This window comes from Pinus tabuliformis, chromosome J (assembly GCF_031772625.1).
Source record: "Pinus tabuliformis cultivar Carrire ecotype Pingquan chromosome J, CPIR1, whole genome shotgun sequence".
In the NCBI taxonomy this organism is placed as follows: Eukaryota; Viridiplantae; Streptophyta; class Pinopsida; order Pinales; family Pinaceae; genus Pinus; species Pinus tabuliformis.
The window spans coordinates 912,879,123-912,891,280 of NC_142295.1; positions in this window are offsets into that span (position 1 = coordinate 912,879,123).

Consider the following 12,158-nt stretch of genomic DNA (forward strand, 5'->3'; position numbering starts at 1 on the left):
ATTACCTCTAAAATCTCGGTCATAATTATAGTGACACCTTCGCATTCCTCTCTGAAATCTCGAACAAATTCATTGTTATAGGTATTTCAGATGGAGATGATATTATAGTGTTTCAGTTGGAGGAAGATCCTATGGTTATTGGATGGATATTGTAGGAGTATACACTCTCATCATAAGTATTATAGTGATATGTTCACGACATGACAGTGACAAGGATGATCTTGGTGGAAAGAACACAGTCATACTCTTGGAGAAGTTCTCAATGCAGTTAAGGATGATCACAATCTTGACATGATTATGATGAAGGGATGTCATGAGTAACATACTCTGCCTCAACATACATAAAGGTGTTGTGATATCATAGTTATGATCTCATTCCTAATGAAGACAAAGTCAAGACAATGATGAAGAAGGTGCAGTCATGGTGCAACAGTGATCTAGCTGAAGAAGCAGTCATGGTACAACAATGATGATGATGATCTCAACAGTGACAAAGAAGAGGATTGGTGTCTTGGTCTTGGAGTGGCATAGTAGGTCAAGGGTCATAGTCTTGGTATTCGTCAATTGGAATCTATATAAGAATAATTTTTGTGTAGGTTTTCCTCTCCAAGAGGGAGAGGTTTTGGCCATGGCAAAATGCCAACTTCTTGTGTTCTTGTCTCTTTGTTTTGGTAGCTATTTGATGAACTAAAGAAGACACACTCTAATAATAATAAGTGAAGATTGGAATAAGAAGAAAATTGAAAAACACTTCACAAATAGTTATCATGACTCGAAGAATCTCATTAACTCTGATTGCCATAGAATCTTCAACATCAGTTCCACCTAGAACTGGATCAATGTTTTCACTGCAAAGCAAATGTCTGGCCTAATGTTAACCAAATACATCAGTGAGTCAATCGACTTCTATCACATGGATGGATCTACCAAATTAAACCTGGTGTCTCTCAACTTTCTCAAATTTGTAACCATGGGAGTCTACATTGACTTACAATGCATCATTCCAAACTTCTGCAAGATCTTGATGATATATTTTCCTTGACCAAGAAATATTTCCCAGGGATTTTGTCATACCTCTAGCCCCAAATAGTAGTGCATCAATCCAAGATCCTTCATATCAAATTTAAAGGCCAACACCCTCTTACTTTGAATAATGAGATGTTCCACACTTGTCAAAAATAAGTCATCAACATACAATAATAGGATCATAGGTTAATTCTTCTTGACCTTGAAGTACAAGTTTGGATCAAAATCACTTTTGGAGAAACCAAGTCTTGTCAGATAACTGTCAATTCGTGTATATCAAGCTCTCGGTGCTTTCTTAAGTCCATACAAGGCTTTCTTCAACCTGCAAATGTGAGACTCTCTACCATGGACCTCAAAACCTTGAGGTTGTTCAACATACACTTCTTCCTCAATTACACCATTAAGAAAATCATTCTTTACATCCATTTGATGTAAGTTCCAACCCATAGAAGAAGCAATAGAAATAATAAATCTAATGGTAGTGTACTTGGTAACCAGAGAAAAAGTCTCATCATAATCTTCTCCCTTTTTCTAGGAGAACCCTCTAGCCACAAATCTCACCTTGTATTTGTCAATACTTCCATCCACTGCATGCTTGATCTTGTATACCCATTTGGAGGACACCATTGATTTTCCTTCAGGTCTAGGCATAATTTCCCATACATAATTCTTCATAATTGATTGGTATTCTTCCAACATTGCATCCTTCCAAACTTGTTGGCTAGATGCTTCTTCAAAAGTGGAAGGTTCAACATCAATGAGATTCGTCATCAAAGCTTCATAACCAAAATACCTCTTGGCCTCTTTCTTTCCTTGAAGGAGCCATGTGGTGTTGCATGTCCTTCTTCTTCTTGCAAAGTGGATTATAGTCAAGTTGGCCTCTTTATGATTTCAATAGAAACAACCAGGTCCACTTGATCATTAGGCCCATCTAGCTATTATTTACGATCAACATGATGTTATGAAATATTTAATGGACCAAAATCTTCTTCTTCCTTGGCCGCTTCATGTTCTTCGCCCTCATCAAAATCCATGGGAATTTCTTTGGATTTTCAATAGTCCACATTTTCATCAAAAGTTTCATCCCTGCTAACTTCGACCTGTTTTTGTTCTGGAACATGTATTCTATAGGCTTTGATGACTCACTATAACCAACAAATATCCATTTCTTTCCTGAAGGCTTTAACTTGCTTCTCTTATCTTTAGTTACATGAATATAAACAGGACAACCATTTATTCTCAAATGACCAACATGAGGTTTATGTCCAATGAATGCTTCTTTAGGAGACTTGTCATCCAAAATTTCATGAGGACTTATTTGAATGTAGATAGTTTTCATTTATGCTTCACTCCATAGAAACATAGGCAGGTCTTGGTCATGCATCATTGCCTTCACATATTCTTCAATAGATATTTTTTTATTTCAACAACTCCATTTTGTTGTGGATTGTAAGGGACTATAAACTACCTCTTAATCCTATCTTCTTTATGAAAGGGAATGAGTTCCTTTGAGTCATATTCTCCTCCATTATCAAAGCTCAGGACCTTGATATTCTTTCCCTTTAAGTTTTCAACTTCAACCTTGAATTCCTAGAACTTGTCAAAGGCTTCATCCTTTGTATTCATTAAGTAGATCCATGTCTTGTGGGAGAAATCATCAATAAATATTACATAGTACAAAGAACCTCCAAGATATTTCATTGGCATTGGACCACATACATAAAAATGAACTAGATATAATACTTCCTTAGATATACTTTTGCTGCTTGGAAGATGTTTCTTGACATTCTTCCCAAGTGCACATCCTTTACATAAATCTTCATATTATTGCTGCAAATTTGGAACACCTACAACCATCTACTTTACGGCTAGAAAATATTCATAGTGAATGTGAACATATATTCTATGCCAAAGATCACATGCATTAATATCATTATGTACAAGTGCTTGAGTAGGTTGTTTCAAAAGTCTATACAACCTTCCTTCACAAATTCTAATTACTTTAGCAGAATCTATACTAGAGTCTTTAGGCCAAATAAGAACTTTTCCATCAACAAATGCTACTTTATCTCCTTTATCTTCCAAACACTACATAGAAACCAAATTCTTCTTCAAATCTGGTACATATAATATGTTTCTAGGATGAACATTATCACCCAATTCTAGCTTAATGGATGTCTTCCCAATGCATTTGTCTGCATAACTTTTGTTGTATCCAAGTTCCACCTTTGTGGTAATCTTCTTTCCATCAGACTTGTGAGGTTGTCTCTATCTCCTGTCATGTGCCTTGAGGTTCCACTATCTACTAGCAACAAGTCTTCACTATCTGCAACAGAACCAATAAGAGAAAAGAAATAGAAAAGTTCTTTATTACTTGGATCTTCATTCTTAGGTCTCTTTGGAATTTATTCAAAATTTATTGTGGAGGCATGTTGCTTTCCTTTTCTCTTTTTATCATTCAATCTTTCAAGACAATTGTGTCTAAAGTGACCAAATTTGTAACATTGATAGCATTGACTTTTGACATATCTCTCTTTCCTTGAGGAGTGGATCTTATTTCTTTAGGTCTTCTTACTTCATTTCTTCTTCCTCCATTTCTTCTTTGAAAACCAACCTTCTTTCTTCCTCCACCCTACTTGAAATGTTTTACATATGCCTAAGAGTCACCTTCTTCATATCTTTGAATCTTCCCTCTTGATATGAGTTTTATTCTTGAGTAAATGCAGTCCATAGTTCATCAAACTTTGGAACATCTTTTCTAGCACATATTCATGCTGCAAATGAATCCATGATTCAGGTAAACCATTGAATGTTGTAGTTATTAGCTATTTTTCAAGAATGATTTCATCAATTGCTTGGAGTTGATATCTTAATTGAGAAATACTCATGAAATATGAGGCTATAGTATCATTCCTTGTCATTCTAACATCACGAAGCTCATTCTTCAAACTCATTGCTTGACCAATATTGTCAATAGTATACAAATCAATTAGGGAATTATACATTTTATTTGAAGAGTTAAGGTTTGCAACATATGGGATCAAATGATTTCTGATAGAATCTACAATGATACTTCTAGTTGTAATGTCATCTTTCCCAAATTTTAATTTCTCTTCATCTTTTTCAAGTTCAGTGACCATGCACTTTAGAATACTTAAAAAATCCTCTTTTGCAAGAAAAAGATCAATCCTTGTTTTCCAAGCCCTAAAGTTTGTAGCTCCTAATTTGTTTGTCTGGATTCATATGGGAACCCATAGTCATAGACAAGAAAATAGATTGTAGATATTAGTATTCCTTAAGAGTGATCTTATACCAAAGCTTCTTCAAGAGTTATTTCAATGCCATTTTTCGTCACCTAAGCTCTTATACCATGTTGAGTTTTTATGTGTAATAGATACTAACACAATACTTATGAAATAATGATAATTACTTCGAATGATATAGATATTCTTTTAACAATTCCATATTATTATTAACCAATACACTTCATTAATTCAACCATAAATCCATAAGGACAGTAGAGATCATAATGCACAAAGAGAACACAAGATTTACCTTAGGAAAACCTAACAACCTATTTCTTAGAGAAATTCTTCAATTTAACATGAGATACATCTAATGTTTCTACTTAACTATGTGGTCAAACTGACCAACAAATCTTATGGCCAAACATGGTCTCTAGTGCCCAAGTCAAGCCTCCAATCTAACCTGCAACTCAACCTAATCTAATTTTCCATAGATTGAAATTGGAGCTCCTAGAAATTGTATAGAAACCCAAAAATTCAGCTTGCCCAGAATATGTTGCCCAAAAAATTTCCCAGAAACACACATGCGATCTAGAGAGAGAGAGAGAGACGTGAGTTAGTGGGAGAGAGAAAGATGATCTTTGTCCTTCTCTTCCTTCACTTAGATGCCTAGAAACCGTCTTGCTTGTGAGAGGTCGAATGTGTTGTAAATAATACTTTGGGGGGGGGGGGGGGGGTGAATCAGTATTATCAAATCAATAAATTTTTCATTTCATACTCAGATTTATATAAGCTACTTCAATGAAGGTAACTCGCGTGTACACGCAACTGCCTTTAATGAAACCAGCATATATCCAACAAACTTATGATTTGGTTAATTCATCATATGTTGATCTTTAATCAGTGCATCAATACTTTATTAACCATATAAATATTAACCATGTGTATTAATAACAAAATAAACCATCACACATAAGAAACACAAATGAACACCAAGATTTAAGGTGGAAACCCAATGTGGGTGAAAACCACCTGCTATTGTCATCTCTATCTTTTTTTAATAATAAGAAAATATGTTTACAATCTTGTATTGGTGCAAACTCATACCAATACGTAGGCACCCACCTACAGAAGGCTACAATCTTCTCTCATTCTCCAGCTTCTTCTGGAATGGAGCTACAACCCCCTAGTTCTTGTACTATCCGATATATTTACTAGTACGTAGGCTCCGACCTATAGAAGGCTACAACCTTCACTCATTCTCCAGCTGCTACTAGAATGGAGCTCCAACCCCCTGATCAAATCACCATCCATTACTGGCAGGAAGCTTCGACTTCCTCACTAAAGGCTCCAACCCTCAATATCCTCCAAGGACCATGTTTCATGAATTTTCAGACTGGATACTCCTGGTACACAACACTACAATATGAAGGCCACGTTTCATCAAATTTTCACACTGGACCCATTAGTAACATTGAAGCTCAAAATAAATCACCACTACAATATAACCATCAAATACATCTGCATCAACCAATCATTGAAACCCAATCGTCAATCTCTGATATAACTAAAACAATCAATAATTGAAACCCAATTGTCAATCTATGATATAACTAAAATAATCAATCACTGAAACCTCTGAACCTCTAACACAATTGAATCAAACAATCATTGAACCTCTGACATAACTAAATCAACCATTTATTCAAACTTAATCAAATTCAACCAATCAACTGGAATAGACAGATCACTGTAACCAGTACACAGATCTGAACCCAGAACACTGCATCAACAACCAAAACTAATTGTAACCTCAAAAGGCATGTGTCAGAATGTGTATGCTCCTTCAATGAAGCAAACCTATGTGTATACGCTGCTTCCATTTTCCCAACCTGCGTACAGTTCTAAAGATATTGAATCATAAAACCTCTAAACCACAAATTGTACCAATCAGTGACATTCTGAGGATATACTGTCATATTACAGATTTCTAAATAGATAGCAACAAGGATCACCCTTATTTCTCAATCAATCAATCAATTAGACTCAATTTCCTTATTCATTCAGTTCTACTTTCAGATCTAAGAAGACATCATTGACAAACAACAGTAAAACAACAACACTGATCTGATAGATCAGTCATCCCTGAACATCAAGCTTTTATTTTGCATACGCTACTTGGAAGAGCCAAACCAGTGTGTATATGCAACTTCATCAAAGAGAACCAGCATATAGATCTACAAATACTTACTTATAACTTTTCTACAATTCGAGACTTCAGACATACCCATATCATCACTTATAAAGGATAAAATGTGCGTTAGCAATCAGATCTAGCCTATCCATTATCAGGTCTCATAATGATAATTCATTATGATCTCAATCCATCATTAGATCTCATCCATCATCAAACACTCAGGTGCATACTTAGTTCAGATCAAGAAAAGCATCAGAAACCCATAACATGCATATTTGCTTTTGATCTAACACTTCATAAGATATTCATTACTTGTGCACTTAGCCCTTTTATCTTCTCCTCCTTATATACTTAGATCCTTTGTCAATACCTCGGACCAAAACCACTTAGGACCAATACCTTGGACCAAATACCTAGGGTCAATACCTCGGACCAAATACCTCAGACCAAATACCTTGGACCAAATACCTCGGACCAAATCCTTGGTTTTCCAACATGTACGCGCTTTTCCTTCTGTAGGAGTGCATGTATATGTATATGCTCTTTTTGTTCTGTGGATCAATGTGTATACGTTGTTTTGAATAAGTGGACTTGTGTATACTTCTTAAACTGCTTTACATCAAACTTTTCCTTTACCTTCTTTATTCTAATCAGTAGACCTTAATTCCATCTTCTTGTTATTTTGTACCAATGCCCTGTTACCTCTGAATAGACCTGTTACACTGTAATTTGCCATATTACTTCTGAAATGATTCTTTTGAACTGCCATGCATTTTGTCACATCTGATATCTCTCCTGTAGATTCATCTAGTTACCATATACAAGTGAGTTTTTCTGCTACAAGTGGTTTTCCATAAAGTACAACACATGCATCATAATTCCAACATAATGGTGCTTTATGGAGGAGGTCGAATGCCTTTTATAGTGTTCTACCTTCCGGAATGGTGTGTCTCTTCGTGTTGATAAATCTAGAGCAATTCAAAGTTAACAATTTCTCTGCTTGATAGTTGCTTGTGATGTAATTTTACTACTTAACTTATAGTCTTCTCTTTGTTAGCTTATTAATGTGTTTTTCTCATCAAGACAATTACCAATGTGTACAATAAAAGACAAGTGACACAGTATGTAGGCTTCTCAGCCAGGGCCAAAACCTCTCACCTCTTGAGAGGAAAACCCAATCACAAATTCTTCTTCTAGATGTTCAATTGATAAGTACCAATACCATGACACAGACCCTTGAATCTAGTATCCTCTCAAGAACCTTGTCACTAACCTTTATGCTCTACCTCTTCCTTTCCTCGCATTTCTTCTTGATCTTGAACTTCACTCCTTAGCTCCTTCTAGAGAAACTCGATCTCTATCCTTGTCACTATTCCTTCACGACTTCCCCCAGAGAATCTCGGTCTCTAGATATTTGCTTGGGCCTCCCAGAAGAAACCTTTTCTTACTACCCCAGAAGAAGCCTCTTCGCTTGCCTAGAAGAACTTTCATTGCCCTCAGTTCGCACTGCTCAGAAGAAAATTCACTATCCCAGAAGAAAGTCCTTTTCTCTGATCCAGAATAAACCCTAACTTCTCATTACCCAAAAGAATCCTCTTCCTCCCTTCTTCATACTTCTTCTCTCTTCCTTCTTTTCACTTCTACTTCTTCTCTTTCTCTACACTTTTTCTTGACTCAATGAAATTCGAGTTGCTTTTCTTCAAATGGAGGATGTGTGTGAGTATATATACACCTCATCACATGTCCTTTAGGCCGACATGTCTACTGGAGGTAGGCCGACTTGTTCTAGAGAGTTCCTTCATCATTGTAGGTCGAATTGAAGAGGATATATGACAAGTTCTTGGAGGATACTTTACATAGACAATATTTACTTTTTGCAAAGTGTAACATGACTTCATTACATGGTAATGACTCTAACATTTTATGACTAGATGACAAATAAATCCTAAAGACTCTCAATGGAAGTCTTGAGTCAAAATCAAAATCTCTTGCTCACGAAACCCATGAAGCAAGTCAATAAAATAATTTTATTTTCTTATTTACATCTCATTACATAAAATAATAAGTACATGTCATTATGAATACCAAACCTAGCAACACTTTTCAACTCTCCCTCTTAACTAGGGAGGTATTCATAATGGTACCTTGGAATTTCTCAATCTAAAGAATCTCTCATAAGAAGAATTCGGATTTGTAACTCATTTTTATAGAATCATATCAACCAACATTGTTATATAGCAAGGCCTTGACTAACAACCCCATCTCTCCACAAGATATTGAGCCCAATGCTGGTGAGACCAATGATTTATAAACATACTCATCATTGTCTCTCTAGGAACATATCCCACTCGGGTTCACTCGGGATATGCTCCATGAGAACTATTCTTATCTTGGACTCCCTAGTCCTTAAAGAATATCGGTTCTCCACGACTACTCTTCCATGAGATGTCCTATCTTATCCCCAAAGAGTATTTAATTCCAAATGATTACACAATCCTTCATTCTATCTTCCCAGGTGAAGATCAGAACAACATGACTATCTCTCCTTTTCTTCAAACCAGGAGGTTTTATTCCATTAAAGGAATGTACTCATTCTTATCACAGAGGAATGTACCTAATCTTCCTCCTTAGGAATTTCCAAGTTTATTCCAAGTAATAAACTTCTTCTCAGGCTCCCCCTTAACTAGGGACCTATCACAACTCCTTATGTGGGGATCCTGAAACAAGTGGCTACTTGAAGAGATCCTTTCTTCGATATCATGAATTTCTTCTTCATTAAGGAGTCTTCATCTTTGGGAAATTCTACATAGGGCACAAACCATCCATCACTTTTGTCCATGATTCAGCCTTGTCCTCAACTCACAAGTAAGTGATCCATCAGATTTTCCATCTAGCTTTGCTTCATGTCATTTTGCTTTCATGCCATATTTTTCGAAAGGATATTACATCCTTCTATATGGTCTGCTTGGCAGTCATTCAAAGATAATCCCAACTAGATGTTAGCTAAAAAATAATCAATGAACACTTCAAATCAAAATTACCTTTGTGATTATCTTTCACCATGACATCTTCCTGGAAGTATCAACATTCTGCATGCAGATTGACACATATCCCACTGATATCCATTGTCAAGGGTTTCTATTTTTTCTGATTTTCATCAGAGTCTTCACATCATTCCAAGAGATATTCTAGTCAAATCTTCTTGGACTTCCGATGTTGAATGCCTTCTTCCTTCACTGCATATTAGCTCGATCTCTTCCTTTCTTTTATCACACATATTTCATTCCCAAGAGATTCTAATTAGAGTTTCTTGATTGTAGTCAGCTTCCTCATGATTCATATTTGATTTCATATAGTGTAATTTATGCTTTGTTACAACCCTACGGAGGAGGAAATCCTTTCTTCTTTTGATCATATTTCCCAAGATTCCATATTATCTGCAACCATATGACATGACTTTCATAATAATTTATGCAATCGTATATACCTCATATTCTTTTGGTCATCCGACTTCCTGTAGAAGCTTCATTTGAAAGGAATTTATCCTTCAGGCCTGCTTTTCCTGTCATGTCATCATATCATCATCCTTTGAATCCCACGAGTTAGAATACCTAATGAAACCCTTTCTTCATTTCTACATCGGTGAATCCTTTGATTAGGATTCCGTTAGAGAAACTCGAGGATGTTTCATATCCCTACCCAACAGATGATTTATTCTATGATGGTTCCAGTCGATGATGACCTTTTCTTATAAGTATCAATGAGGTTTCCTAAGAGATTCTTGTTCTTTGTAACTAGTAGGATTTGTACTAGATTGTGAAAATTTCAAAATAGAAATCCTACAGCAGTGATAATATTATTTCTTCTACTTTTAATTCTGAAATAAGTTATTTAGTGTGTTCTTATGGTGAATATTAAAATAAATTCTACTGCAGTCTTCACAAATAAAATTATGAATTTGAATGCAATAAAAACACAAGAATAACCATAATGAGATAGTTATTTTTGGACAATCGCCCCGGAAAAACCCGATGTGGGAAAACCGGTGCAACAGATAAGGGGTTTTTTTATTATTCTTAAGCAAAAATCTCTTCTACAATATACAACCAACAGAACAGAAGTGAGAAAATTTACAGACGCTTACTGACAACTCTCGGATCCAAGAGAAGTGCTTCTCAGCTCTTTGAATCCCTCTGCATCTTCCTACATCACTTTAACTCATGTTGGCTCAGTGTCAGACTGCTCACGCAGTCCCAACATCAATCTGCCCTGCGCTGCCTCTTTCTGTGTCACACTATTACAATGAGTCTTCCTGCTTTGCATATTCCTGCCTTGTACTCTCAACTGATGTCGATGCCCTCTCTCTCTTTCTCACCTGCAACTCTCCATCTGATTTGATTTTCTCTTGCCGGATTTCGACGAGTGAGAAAATTAATCTTACTCGAGTAACTGAGTATTTGCCTATGGTGTATTCTCCAAGTGCCCATCAAGCCTCCTCTTATAATCCTCTCGTTGATCAATCAACGACCCATATTAGATTCTAATCAATGGTTAGGATCATATTGACTTGATATCTGCTTTCTTCTATAAGTTTCACCCACAGTTTAGATTAATACCCACTAACTATTTTAATTTCCTAAGTTTATACTTACGGTCCCATTAAAAATCTGTCTCCAAGTGGAATTTCCCAAAATGATTCATGGGTATTGGAGAATGCATGTGTCTAAGCCTCCCTACAAATTTTGGGACTTACAGCACATCTGATGCTACTAGAAATCAACACTCCCTCTTAGATAGGAATGTGCTCTAACAATGCAACCTACTGAAGCATCACTATGTTCTGTAACATCTCCCTTTGCGTTGTTGATGTATGACATGATTTCCACCAACCTCTGCATAAATGTTGCATTTGTACTGCTGCAAACCCTACCACTATCAGCGCTGAATTCGTACTGCAACTCCCTCTGAATTTCTGCATCCTTGTTGTTGTTGGCACTGCCACTGCCAACTACCTCTGAACTGCAAACTGATGCTGCTACTAAAATAGATTTTCTACCATACCCATCTACTCTCTGAACTGAGTGAACTTAGCTCTTCTGAGAGCCTTTGTGATTATATCAGCTACATGCTCTCTTGTGGGGACATACTATAGCTGTACTGCCCCATGTTGAACAAAGTCTCTGATAAAGTGACATCTGATATCTATGTGTTTTGACCTATCATGAAATACTAGATTCTCAGAGAGTTTGATACAACTCTAATTATCACAGTAAACCTTCGTCGCTTCCATTCTTTTTCTGAACAAGCTCACAAGCAATTTTCTAAGCCATATAACTTCGCATGTAGTTGTGATCGCTGCCATATATTCTGATTCTGTTGAGCTCAGAGCTACCAATTTATGCTTCCTGTTTCACTAAGATATTATCCCTAATCCAACAATGAAGCAGTACCCCAAGGTACTTTTTTGGTTTACTAAACTACCTACCCAATTTGCATATGTGAATCCATTCAATCTGACGTCCTCCCCTCGGGAGCATTTCAACCCATATCCGACTGTTCCACACATACCTAAGGATGTGTCTAGTTCTCACCCAATGCACCCTTTTTGGTTCCACCATGAATTGGCTAAGAGTATTGACAACAAAGCAAATGTCTGCCCTAGTGTTGACCAGATACATGTGTGACCTAAT